General features: G+C 41.9%; 1 long non-coding RNA gene across 24 annotated transcripts in view; it reads left to right on the forward strand.

Moving 5' to 3' along the window:
- LOC310898529 overlaps positions 1-13,933 on the forward strand; it is a 194,256-nt gene that overhangs the window by 165,614 nt on the left and 14,709 nt on the right. For 2 of the 24 annotated variants that reach the window (XR_014583383.1, XR_014583385.1), the window contains exons 2-3: positions 8,747-8,842; positions 8,946-9,068. The exons of 19 other annotated variants lie outside the window; for them this stretch is intronic. This is a non-coding gene — a long non-coding RNA (uncharacterized lncRNA). Of the gene's footprint in view, positions 1-8,746; positions 8,843-8,900; positions 9,069-13,933 lie in introns of all 24 variants that reach the window. 3 more of the 24 variants (XR_014583384.1, XR_014583386.1, XR_014583382.1) reach the window with 2 other exon arrangements.

Here is a 13,933-nt window from a genome sequence, read left to right on the forward strand (position 1 = left end):
AAAAGTGACGATTTCTGAAAATTGATGTTGAGTATCTTTGGCTACTTCTTGAGTCTGCAAAATCAAAGGCCAGTATTGCGTCCACTATGGTGTGTGATTATTCGGAGAATGACAGGGTGATTTTGTGGTTTCATAGCAGGAACCCACATTACTCCTTTTCTGTTTCCAAAAGAGTGATCATCTTATCTTAATTGCTGAATGCACAGTAGCTCCAGACTGCTGGCAGTGTCTGGAAAGGGAAGACAGAAATGATGCTTGCAGTGCTTAAAACAATGTTGGAACCAATGAAAGCTGCTCTTGATGATTATATTGGTCTATAAGCCAGCATATATTTGTGTATTGCGCTCAGGTGCTGTTGTAGGTGGAAAAAATAGCTTAAATTGTGAATTAAATTGTGAAGGGTACCAGCCTTGATGCCCTTGAATGCAGCAGGAGCTGACCCAGCTGTCTGCCTGAGGGTGCCGGGCCAGAAGCGAGCTCCCTGCAGGGAAGGGAAGGCCCAAGCTGGGGAATATCACAAAGTCTGGCTGGCAGGGGCCTCGCAGGGCATCTCGGATGTTGGGCTGGGACACTTCTGGAGTGGCAGGGGTGTCTGACTGCTGGCAGGCTGGGGCCCCTTGAGCTGAAGGGGGCCTCGCTAGGGACACAGCACGCACATAGCCCTGCACTGTGGCTGGGGCTCAGCCCTTGGCCTACTTGTAAATTGGCCTGTACCTCACCAAGGTGTTTAAATGATTCCCTTGGGTCCTGAAGGCCTCCCCACATGTCTTCTCACTAGTGGGACATCTTGGCTGGGAGCATTCCCAAATCCTCTGGGGGAGAGGCCCTGGGCGAGAGAATGGGGGATTCATCCTTTTGCAAACGTACCCAAAATGTAGAACTGATGATGGGCATATAGCACTTACTGAAGGGGTGTTTTAAGGAACATCCCAACCTTTGAACCAGCAAACCATATTGACCATAGAGGAGGTGAGGGCGCAAGGAGATAGTGGGCTGAGGTGAAACCCTCTGCATGCTGCTCCTGGATGCTGAGGGAGAGTTGTGCTGGGATCTTGTCAGTGTGAAGAATCCAGATCCATAACAGCATTTTCTCTTGTTAACACCTCTGGCATGGCATAATACGGGTATTTCAGCATTAAAGATAGGCCTTCAACGTCCTACAGCTTCAGAAACATTGGATTCTGAATTGGGTTTTGTTGGGCCTGGATTAATTCCTCAGAGACTTCAGGCTGGCACGCCACATCTAAACAGCCTCCTGCTTTCTCCCAGCATCGTGTTTGCGCGTGGCCTGTAATTCTGCTCTAACTCAGAAGGAAAATCAGATAAAATAACTGATTGAAAGGTGGAAAAGGGGAAGTATAACCTGATTTTAAGGCAATGATAAAAGAAATGCCCATGAAAACGTATTTGAGATGTGTTCATACAAGGTCTCTAACTTCAGACCGTGCAAGAGCTTTGGCATTCAATGTTGCCTGTACTGGCAGAGAAAAAACAGCCAGAAAAGCAAAGAAAAGTTGAAAAGACAAGGATTGAAGTGCTTCTGATGCAAATAAAACTCTGTAAAATGTGTATTAGTTACTTCAGCCACCCCATTGTATCCTACACATCTTTGAAATTAAAATGACCAAAAAGTTATGTTACTTCACTTTCTCCTGTAATCTACCTTTAAGGAAAAGTGACCATGCTGTGTTGTGAGTCAGAGAGCAAGCTGTTCAGCAGCGTTGGTTACAGACGGTCACGCTTTTAACACTCTCTGTCAAGTCCAGTCTATTTGTCACCCACTGAAGAGAAGATACCAGAATGCAGAAGGTGCAGTAATATCACAGCCTCGCTACATCAAGCCAGAAAATTTGTTTACTTGACACAAATATAGAGTATGCTTCAGGTTCTACTCCCTTGATGTACTCTGTTTGAGGATCCTCTCTTAGCTGAGTTACCAGCATCCCATTTTTTCTTTTTTCTCTTTTAGCATCAGGCTCTTCAAAGTGCATTCTTTATCTTTCATTCCTTCAGGTGTAAATGATATGTGATTTTTCTTTTCTTTTTGGTGGGGCAGTCCAACTAATACAGCTTTCATCTAGCACATTAAACGCACAGATTTCCACCCCTGCTTGCATTGACCATTTGCCTGGTGTGGAGACACACCTCCAAAGCAGTTTCTTTAGTAATTGATCGTTTGGCTTCCAAGCAGTCTTCCTCATGTGGGAAAGTAGCTGTACTTTCTAGCAGTTATAATCATGCTCTCAGAGAAGCCTGTCACCTTCAAAACAGTGGGAAGGCGGGTAGTGGGGCCAGCAAAGACATACACAATTAGCATGTACGCTGTTTCCTGGCCACTGCCTCCAGTGGCACTGTCAGACCTTGATTGCTGTGTCCTCCTGGGGTTGGGGGTAACTCGTGGAGGGGAGATGGTGGCTTGAAGTGAAAAGAGGGCAGGTGAAGGGAGTTGGAGTGTAAGCATGCCAAAGCCAAGGGTGCAAGAGTTTTCCCCACAAATACAGAAGTGGATGGAAGAAGTAAGAGCACAGGTTATCAGAAACAAAATCTACTTCCTTGTAGATACAATTCCTTCCATCAGGGACCTTTTTATTTCCTGCTGTAGAAATATTGCCCTCTCCTAGATGTGCTGCTTTATCGCCACCTCTGTCCCATTTGTTACTGGCCTGTGTGGCAGCTTAGGTTGAAACACTGAAGAGTGCCCCAGTGAGAGTATCTCCAGGTAGGAAAAACCTCATCACCCATCAGCATGACAAGAATCAAAGCAAAGTATTGTTATGTGTGGAAATAACCAGGCTAGATGATACTGAAGTGGAACATATTCTAGCAGTAGCTGGTATTTTCCCTCCCTTGAAGAAGCTGGGAGATCCCCTGAGCTTTATTTTGAAGTTGTGTTGCCATTTGCAGGAAAGTCTTGGTGTGACTTGCAGTTTTTGGCCCCATGGCTTCCCAGTAGCTCTGGGGACTTGTTTTTCTGGGACTCCCAGACTGTGGTTACTTCTTGGACATCCCCTTGGAGGTAATTCCCACAGCACAGGGAGCCCTAAACTCAGCATTACAGTTCAAAGGGAGAACTTGAAGTCTTGTTATCTCCTCTCTCGCCTACTTCCTCCTTTCTTTTTGTCTGGGGGCAGAGAATGAAGTCAGAGAAGCAGCAGTGAGTTGCAGGGTGCTGTATGGATTTAGGGTGATCTGAACCTGATTGAAATAAGAAGGAATTTGTTGGACATTTGAAATATGGTGGGCAGAAAAGAAGTGTTTGGAGGAAAACTAGCTTTCTTGTTTAATATGTCTATAACAGCAATTCTAACAGGAGTGTTTTTCTAACTCAGAATTTAGCATGTTTTTTCCATCTTGACTGTCTCTCATATGTGAAGAATTCTGTATTTTCAAGTTTGTTTCTATCTTTGGCTTCAGAGAAGTGGCAGACCTCCGTGTGGTGTTTAATGGAGTGCAGGCTCTCCTGATGAAGTCCTCAGCTTACTTATATTGATGTGGCTCCCATGTGAGCGCAATGGGACTACTGTCATTTGCTGGCTGAGCTTTATTTCATTGCACAACAACCTCCAGCATCTCTCCATACTTAGACAACAGGACAGCACCCAGTACTTTCCAGTAATGCAAAAGCCATGTATGGAATAAATTTAAAGAAATTAAGATCTACTGTGTTTCAGAAGAAATAGATCTCTTAGTATGGGGCTGGTTTTGTGTGGTTTTGTTCAGGCAGAACTTAATGGACATCAGCTCTATTCTCACATATATTGAAGGGAAACATTTTCCATGTGCTGGGGCTATAAATATATTTTCAAGCAAGGTGCCTTTTAGAGGTGTTTTTAATATCTGATGTCAGGTTGATTGTTCTTTGTGGCTTTACTCAGCCCTGGGGAGGTAATGCTTAATATTGTCAGGGCACGAGTTTGGATTCCACCTCAAGTCTGAGCCTGTAGCCCTCTGTCCTTTCTCTGCATTTTTTAAAATCCCTGTTTGTTTTGCCCCCGCAAAGGCAATCAGTGTGACTCTCATTAAAAGTGGGGTTGATGACTTTGGCAGGCTGGGTGCAGCATGGATCACCAGACTCTTACTTCCAGGTGTATTTCATGGATTGCAAAAGCCAGGGGTCAGTGTCAAATCCTCAGAGAAAACTTGTTAAGATACTTAACTGGCTTTTCACTTGCATGTTCAGAAGTGACTCATTAAAATCACTATAAACATGATGATTCACCTTACGTTAACAAGCAGGTCATGATCAGACATATAGATGTATTTAGATTAAGAGACGTCTTTTTAGAGTCCTGCCATGAGACAGTATAGCTATGAGTCTTACAGAGTTAGAGTGAGTCTAGCACAGAAGTATGTAGTCAACTTTTTACTGCATTGTTTTATTTTGAAAAATCTGGGATTTTTTTTTTTTTAAAAGCTGTATTTTGGTGTGTGTTGTCACTGATATATTCTCAGACATGACTAACCCTAATTGACAATTCTGTCTGGCAAAAAAGTGATGCTCCTAAGTGTGATTTCTAACTCTGAGCTCATAAAAGCTCTCGAGACACTGGTGGAAAATCATTGTTGCTTTTTTGTTTGCTTTTGGTTGACAAAAGAGAGCAACAACAAACAATTCAGGTTCTGGCCTTTCCTTGAATATTGATATTCCAGTCCCTGTGGAGGTACTGTGAACTGGAGCCAAAACTGGCTTCTGCTTGAGAAGAGAAAGAAACCAGCCCCATATCTCTGAAGCTTCCCTAAATGTGTCTGAAATGCTGTTTCAAGTCCTTTGGTACAGTCTGTGCCAAACTTGTGTCTCCTGAAGAATATGTAAATATCTACAGTCTCTTTCATCCTGCAACCATGCTTAAGACCACCCCAGTCTTAAGACCATCAAAGTGGGAAATTGCCAGAGGTCTGCAGCCCCTCTGCCGGTCCATCCTACCTCACCTGCAGGTGTTGCAGCGAGATGGGCTAATGTGCTGATCCCATCCAGCCCTTTTGCATACATTACGGCCTCTTACGAGGCTGTTAGATCCTTTCAGAAGTACAGGATTTGTTAGATCTGCCACAACAACAACAAAGAGTCACGTCCTTTGACGCCCCTTCAGAATGGCAGCTTCAAAGGGAGAAATGTAGGAGCCAGCAGCTTTTAAGCGACTGGGTGATTTGAATTTTACTCTTCTCTTCTTAAGTAGAAAGTGTGGATGCAGCACTTACGCCCACAAGCAGACACAGGGATGGGATTCAGTTTTCAGCTGTTATTAATGTAATCCTGCAGAGGTGCAAGTTTTCATCAGACTTTTGTTAAGAGTCAAAGCATGCTGGTTTTTAACCATATTTTAATATTTGCTGTGATGAATAGTCACTGTGCAATACGTTGGTTTTATATGCTGCAGCTTGAGACTTGAATTTGAAAATTGTCATTTTCAAATAAAGAGGGGGCATCAAAGTGAAGAAAAACAAGCATCTCTGAAGTCAGCTCTCCTCCTGACTGTTCCTTATGACCTGTGTGGTAGCACAGGCTCCAGGCACACTCACATGGGTCAACATCATCCTTGGCACCTCCTTCCTCTTTCTTGCGGTGCACTTGGAAGCATGTGTCACCCAGTTCACAGGAGCTATCAGCAGCAACGGGCAGAGCGTGGGTGACTGCCCCCTGAGTATGAAAGGGAAAAGTGCTGGGCTGGCTCCTCATGACCTTATCTTGTGGTGGGCCAGCTTCAGAGACTGTCTTCTTGGCTTCTTAGAAGCCTCTGGTTATCCCTATCAAAGCCCATGGCTTGCAGCCCTTCCCATGAGAGCAGCCTGTCTGTTCGGCAGTACAAGAGAGGAGCGGAGCTGTTTTCTTGCCAGGAAATCCTCTTGTTGCTTGGATGACTGGAATGGGAGGAACCTGTCTCCACAGATGCGATCTGGAAAGGGTGTCATGGGAAAATCCTTCTGGATCTGGCTGATGCCACACTTAACAGGGGATTTCCAGCATAAGATTTGCTCGCTTTATCTATTCCTCTTCTCATTCTAATAGCCATTAAAATGGCTATTTTATTAAGCCCTTTGTTGCCAGGCCTTTCTGACTGGGATCCAGGAAGAGCCCGGCACCATCTCTCTCTCACCTCGCTCCCAGCTCGGAAGAGCCAGGCAGCAGAGTTTGAAATCACGATGCTGTGGAAGTGTGTGTACTATGGGATTAGGTCTGGAGCACAGCTGGCCTCAAACACAAATAGAAGAGGTGACATCTGAAGTGTGGGGCCAAAGTATTGTTTCCAAACACCTGCATCTGACACATGCCTTGACCATGTCCCAGTTAGCCTTCCCTGTGCCCTGGTTTCCTTGAGGAAAAAAAAAATTGAGCAAGCGGACTGCAAAAAACTCTTGGCCCACTCCAGTCATATCCAGCCACGCTAGTTTCTCTCGTGGCTGGGAAAGCAAGCCTGTAGAGCATAATGCACAGTTCGTCTGCTACACAGTACGGAGAAGCCATTGTGACTGCAGCGGTATTTTGGTGATGGTTATCTGTTAGCTAGGGGGTTGTGGTTTTTAAGGAGATGATATTGCTGATATATATAAAAAAAAATGGAGTTTTGCTGGCTTGCGCTGAGTGTCTGCACTTAAATCTCTGGTAGTAAAAGTGTGTTGTACGGACAGAGCTTCACAGACTAAGTGAGGGCTGCAATGTTAGAGATGGGTATGCTGTGACCTTTATCAATCATAACAATGAATCATTTGTTAAATATCATCAAACAAAGGGCTCAGCTTAGGAGCTTGATATGCTTTGCCAAGTACATTCATGCAGTGCATACAGCATTTCTTGTTTTATTTCCAGCTATCAACAAGATATTTTTTTTCAAATACTCTTACTATTCTGATGTGCTCTTTTTTCATCTTCTGTACTTCACAGAAATATTTCCTATTTTGTAAGACACATGATGGCTTTTGCTATTTTAGATCTCTGCCTGCAACAAGAATGTAAAGGTAGCATGTTGTTTATATTGCTCCACAAAGTAGATCTGATTTTACATACAGAGTCTTGGTTTGTTTCTGTTTTCGCATGTTACTGCTTTGCATTCAAACTTTACAACAAATACAGAATGTCCAGGCTAAAAACCTGGGAGAAAATATCTTCAAAAGCCACTTTGTCTCATCGTGGTAGGGTTTTCTCACCTAAATAATTATCCGCTGAATAAATTCTGGAATAAATACCCCTCTGAAGGCTGATAACTACGTCTCTGTGTGGAGATTCTGCTGCCTAGCCTCTTAGGCACTTTTCTGAAGATCCCAAATTTTATTCTGAGGAATACTGCCAACCATTAAGACTCCAAAGTTAGAACTCTGTAAATGTTTAGAAGTTGAGAATTGTGCTAAATATTTGCTTAGATTTCACTGAGATTTTCTTAGTTCTTATGAGATCAGTGTTGTGCTGAAAAACCATTATGTAATGCCCAGCTTCTTGAAAGGGCCATAATAACGGGGGCATTTATATACCTTTTTTTTTCTGCTGCATTTTTTACTCTCCTTCCCCCCACTCCCCATTTGGGGCCCCTTGGTCCTGCCCTGTCATCGATCGTACACGCATTTTGTGTAAGACCACCTGTAGAGATCCAGACCAGAAAACTGGACAAGACCCAAGATAACGATACTGAAAATGCTGAGACTGTATTTTCAGTTTACCATGTGGTCCAAGAAAGAGCTGTGAGGGATGGTACAACAGAGGTGAAGGCCTAGGCACCCTCGGGAATGGTACAAGCAGGAGGGAATAGAGCGGGGGAGAGGAGTTCTTCAAAGCCCACGTTGCCAATGGTGGAGGCAAACTGGATCTTGATGCTTCAGCAGAGGGCATTGTATGTTTTGGTTGTGTTGACTCTTGTCCTCACGTAATTCTTGGGGGAACCTACCATGGAAATTGTTCTCCATGCATAAGATAAGGAATAGAGGACCATATCACTTTTTGTTATCAAGAAGTGAGACTCAAAAGCTTAAGCACTGATATTTGCTGTTTTATTTGGGGTGAGACTGAGAATTTCTCTGTACCCTGGCTCACCTCTCACTCCCCAGTTAACCCAGTCTCACAAGTAGAGGCTGAGAAGGAACCTTGGAAAGATTTAATTCTGTATTGGCAGCTGGACCACACAGGCACACTGAACTACCATCCCTTTACTTAGCTCTTGTAGGAGACCACCCAAATGAAATCCCCCCTTCTCTCAGGATGCACAGAATTTACGTGTATCACACAGTATGGGACAGCAAGGCAGGATTGTTGCTGTGTTTGTGTCATCAGTGTTGCTAATTTGTGCATTGTTTTGTATTTCCTACATTGTGAATGTCAGTACCACCAGATGATCAGATGGACGTGTAGAAAATAGTAAAGAAATGACATCCTGTGTATGTACGGGAAATATGTGTGTCCTCCTTATAAAAGGAGAACCTTAGGAAGAAAATAGCGGTCAAAGATCAGAGGGTGGTGTCTTGAAGGAGGTTTGCCTTTTCCCTCTGTTTCAATTAAAATCTTGTTGTTGTGACCCTGTTGTAAGTTGTGTAAGAATCCTGTTGTATTTTATCTAGAAGGGCAAAGTTGCAGCAATGCAGCCACAGTCTCAAGCACCACCTCTGCGGTTTTGCTCAGGCCTGGAGCTAAATGAGGTGCTCCTAGGGCTGGAGAAAATCTGGTGTAGGAGTATTATCTTCTGAGTCGCCCGGTTTCTATAGGAAGAAAGGTTAAGAAAGCTTCAAAAAGTGACAATTGTGTCATTTTGTGTAATTTACCCAGGACTGTTTCAAGTCATACGTCACTAGGACAACCATCCATTTACAAGCTTCTTGACTGAAGTGACTTATTCATCTCCTTACCTGCTACCATTTTAAGGTGAGCTGAGGGGTAATTAGTTGTTTTCACTTAACAAGTTTAACTGTTTTTGTTCTAGGAATTATAACAACAACAGCATCATTGCCCATTTGTTTTCTGATAGAATAATTGACTGCTCAGTGGCTGAGGTATGAGGCCGAAGAAGAGGTAGTTTGTCACAAGCAAATTGGATTACTGCTTTACAGAACACCGGGGCAATGACGGCATGACTTAATTATATATTAAGGTAATCTGCTCATTGTTTCCTGGGTAGCTTTCCGAGGTGCAGGGCCAAACACAACCTTGAGATCAGTCACTTAAGAGCTTTGCTGGCTCTTGGAATTGTGCTTCCCATTCCGTGTGCTTTGTATCGCTTTCAAGAAAGAGCTTGTCCTTTATTTGTTGCTTACTTTCATCATTTTATTGCTGGAAGACCATAAGAAAGTGCTGTGTGCTCCCAAAACCGTGATTCAACAGGAGAAAAGTAAAAGTCGAGATGGGTTTGAGTCATCCACTGGCCTTAAAAATCAGAAACGTTTGAGATCCATTATAATTACAGCATAGGGAAGGGGAACAATGTTGGAAACTTGCCCCACTGGCATGCAGAGGTAATGATGGAAAAAAGTGTGCCCTAAAAAAGGGCATAAACATAAAGTTTTCATGATTATTAGCACTGTTATATTTTATGAAGAATTGTGAACACATGCACACAAACACAGTCACCCCACACAATGAATAGGCGTGATTATTAAAGCTAACATCTATGGTTATTGGCATGCTCTCACTTTCCTTTCAAGTGCCTTCCCTTAGAATTTAGCTGTCTTTTCCTAGGATATTTTTTGTCTCCAAAAATTCATGAAATATTTCTATCATCTTGAGAACAATGGTTATTTATTCCATCACAATCAAGATACCTGCTGTAGCTTTTTATTTTCCCTGTAGAAACTAAAGAAAAATCTAGGTTAAGCAAAACCACAGCAAGTACTTAATATGTCGTCCATTTATTAGAAATCACTGTGTTTGTCCAGATTTTAAAGGACATAGGGCTGAGTATATATAGTGCAGGATATAATAAAAAAACTTCTGTTTTCAGACCAGGTACAGTAAAATCATGTGGCAAAACCAGTTGGGAGGAGATGACACATTTTCATATACATCACAGAGACAGATGCAGTCTTAATGTATAATGTGGGTATGGTGGGAGGAAATGCTCACCATCCTCACTCTTCTGCCTCTTGCCAAATTGTTTTTGCTTCACAAGTAACTGTTCGCTTTATTGTGGTGTAATAATTCTGGGTTCTGCCTGAAATCCATACAAATACACCTGGAAGCTCACATGGTTGTGCAGTAAATGTATGCAATCATGAGGGCTTTACAGACCGCATGGTGATTCAGTCATGGTCCTGGTTTGGAAGGAACAGGAAGGGAACAGGAAGGCTAAAGGAGATGGATCTCACCGTAATCACATCCTGAAGCTCTTCAGAGAATACCACATGAGGGGAAGTCTTCAAAGGTCAGATTAACTCCTTTGATGACAGATTTTTTTAAAATTTAAAAAAATTCCTTTTTTGATCTTTTAGTGCATTTTGGAGCTGCACATGTAAGCTGCCCTCCCCCCCCCCCCCCCCCCCCCCAAACAAACAAACAAACAAAAAAACAGAAAAAAACTGCTAAGAAATGGAATGCTGTGAGGCTTAACCAGCCCCTGCGTGTTAGGGGTTGGATGCTACTCCAGGATAGCTCTCAACAGCACCTTCATACCAGCTTGACAGCAGCATCCGACACAGCTGTTTGACAGTATTTGGCACTGTATCCACATCTAGCATTTTTTCAGCCCACTGGGAACATCTTCAGAAATTTCTGCTATCCAGTGATGTGTCTCAATGTCTTTTCCATTAGTATTTTGTGCAGTGGGTGCTGTCAGCCACGTTACTTGATACAGCTGTTTTCTGTAGATTATCTTGGGAGCAGGGCAGCAGCACAAATTTTACAAAGAAAAGGCTGGGCACTCATTGTGTGGGATCTGCCTGGCAGAATACGCATTGGTGGTGACCTGGAGGAGCAGAATATTTGTTTACTGCCAATTCCATTTACAGCAACCCAAGTGGCTAGTCTAATTTTTTTTCTATGAATGTTGTCTACAAAAAATCTTTTATTTTATGGAAAGACTTGGAAGACACTGGGTCCTATGCAGAGGCTGAAATGTAGGGGAAGGAACAGATTTATTAGGTATTGCATAGCAAATATCACTTAAATGGTATTTTTACAAATGTTACACTACTGTAGGAAAAACAGATCAGATTATACTTGTGCATACAAACCCTCGTTATATCTTCTTTTAAGAAATGCACAAACCTGGACATGATTTATTCTGGTGGTTATTTCTATTTTCTTTTTTCTTCCAAGTGTGATGGATTGCCTGATTAATAGTACCTGGAACTCCGCCAGCATTACAAATAAACTACACATTTTTTTTTAACTTGCAGATTTATAAAGATTTACAAACTTTTTAGATATCAGCAGAATGTTTAACAAATGGATTCTGTTTTGAATTCTTTCTGCTGTACAGAATTAACTTGAAAGGAATTCAGAAACAAACACTTTCGTATTATTTAATTCCCAAATACTCTAGCTGGCAGTTACTCTGTTCAGTTTATTCCCCACTTTCTTAGTATTGTAATAGGTTGTATGGTCTATTTTAACTTTGGAGAGCAAGCTTCAAGAGGGCAAGTTGTTTGAAAAGTCATGGTCCTAGGTGTTCTCAAATTTATGAACTTGCTGGAAGCCCCAGTGTTTCTTTATCTTCCTCAAAATAAATGGAATATGATGCTGAAAATTTAGTGGGTATTTAATTGGAGCAGTAAACTGAAGGAAGTAAGCAATGCAATGTGGAATATTACTAAATGTGAGGACATTTTATTAAGCAAAGTGATTGTCCCTCTAATGTGTTCTGTTTCTTCAGAATGTTTTTTCATGCTAAAAATCAAAACAAACCACAAACCAGTCTGTCAGCAGTGAATGCGTGCTGAATAAAATGTATGAGGAGTGATATGGATGGGGCTTTCAGCAACTTATCTAATGAGAGATGTCCCTGCCCATGGGGGTGAGGAATGACTAAATGATCTTTAAAGGTCCCTTCCAGCCTCCAAATTCTGTATGTTTAGAACTCCATTAACAATAGTAAATTTGTTCATAGGATGCTTAAAAGTTAAATACTCGTGTTTGCAGCATCACATAAGGTCAGTGGCCTGGAAGCAAAGTTAGGTCTCTTGGTGTGGTTCCTCTCAGTAGTGTTTTGTGTACAATTCATGTGTCATTACTAAAACTTTGAACAAAACCAAGTTGTTTTCTATCTTATAAGTTGAGCTCTTTTTCTAAAGAAAACTGCCAATTCCCTCTTGGAGTAACAGAATTAAGTTCATGTAAAGTGGAAAAATCTGAAATTTTTAATATTGATAAAGCATGAAAATTTGGGCTTCTACTGTGAGATGATAAAATTGCTAACTTTTTAATCTGTGAACCTGCTCCACAGACCGATGTTACTGGGACTATGCATACCAGCCCAGTAGCAATTATTCCAGTACCTAATGCAAATACAATATGATTTCTCTATAATTTTAGTATTCTCAGAATTGTATGTTGAAGATGGCGTTGGTCATTCTGTCACTTTGGCAACCCCACTGACCAGCTCATGTGTGGCTGATGATTTCCTCTTACCCCCCAGTCATGTAGGTCCTACTCTAGAAGCCAACCCAAAGAAGTTCAGGGAGGTGACGGTTGTGTTGTGCAAGTGCAGACCCCACAAGTCAGTGCTGGGTTGCTGAGGGACACAACCCAGCATTTTTCCAAAAAAATCCTGCACACTTCGAGGCTGGAGCATGCTCAGTGTCAAGTTGTGAACATTAGGCTAGTGAAAAATCACAGGAAAAAATGCCTGTTGTTCCTGTCAAAAACTTTTGCAGTGAAGCTTCAGTGCATGACAGTATTTCTCTCCTATTCTCATTGTAATCATTTTCAAGTTTCCTAATTTCTGGGAGCAAACACGTTTTGTTTTGTCATATATGACAAGATGCTAATGTTGCCTTACAAGAACCTCTGTTTTTCTTGTTGTTAATTAGGAAAAAACAAATCTTGTGACTGTCTTCTAAGTTACCCAGCAATTAAGCAATGAAATGTTTTCCTTTCTAGTGCTTGTTCTTAGAAGCATTTGGAGAGCTGAAGATGACTATTAATCTTTTCTGTTATCCTCCCCCTCCCCCAGTTTGATCTTTTTTTGCGGAACTGGGTGATGCCATTTTCATTTTATCTTCTGGGCTGGAATGTTGATGCTATTCTTTGAGACTTAGCAAACAGATACATCAGGCTGACTGTAGCATTTCTCTTCAGGTTACATCCCATTGTTTGTATGGAAAAAAGTGTTTTGTTTTGAATGATATTTGTCGATTATTTCCAAGGCATCTGTTCCTTTGCAGTACTTTTTAACTACCACTTTTTAGCATATGGTTTGGGTCAGTGATCAAAAGAATTATTGAAAGTACTAAATGGACATTTCAGAAACATGACAGAAAAAGGCAAAGTGTATTATTATTATTAATCTATTTTTCTTTAATGATAGCTTATATTCCTATCCGGCATCCAGTCCACAGAAGTGTCCTTGAATGGGCTGGTGCGACTTCTCCAGTATAAACTCTACCAGTCAGCTTTCTCAAAGTGAAGCAAAACGTTTATGGCAGCCTGCTGAGAGGACACTTTCAAATCCCGTTAAGATCTTATGGCACAGCACTGCTGGCTGCCTAAATAACAATTTGACAGGACAGCTCAGTTTATTATTTTCTGGGGATTAGTATTGTATCCCAAATGATTTAACATAAGTGATAGATGCACTCAGGAAACCTATGGTATTTTTTAAGTGGCTGAGCTCAGTCTTTACAAGGCTAGTATCGCAATGCTGATGTGATGGCTGAAGATGCTCCAGCCATCAGTGGAATTAGGGAGAATTTCACAATGGTAATTCACATTGTCTTGAGCTCCCCCAGCTAATCCTCTAGCGTACATGGCTGCTTTTGAGCTTTTCTCTGCATTACTTTTCTTCTGGTTTAAATAAGCTCTGTG

The sequence above is a fragment of the Anser anser genome (assembly GCF_964211835.1).
Source record: "Anser anser genome assembly, chromosome: 4".
Classification (NCBI taxonomy): Eukaryota; Metazoa; Chordata; class Aves; order Anseriformes; family Anatidae; genus Anser; species Anser anser.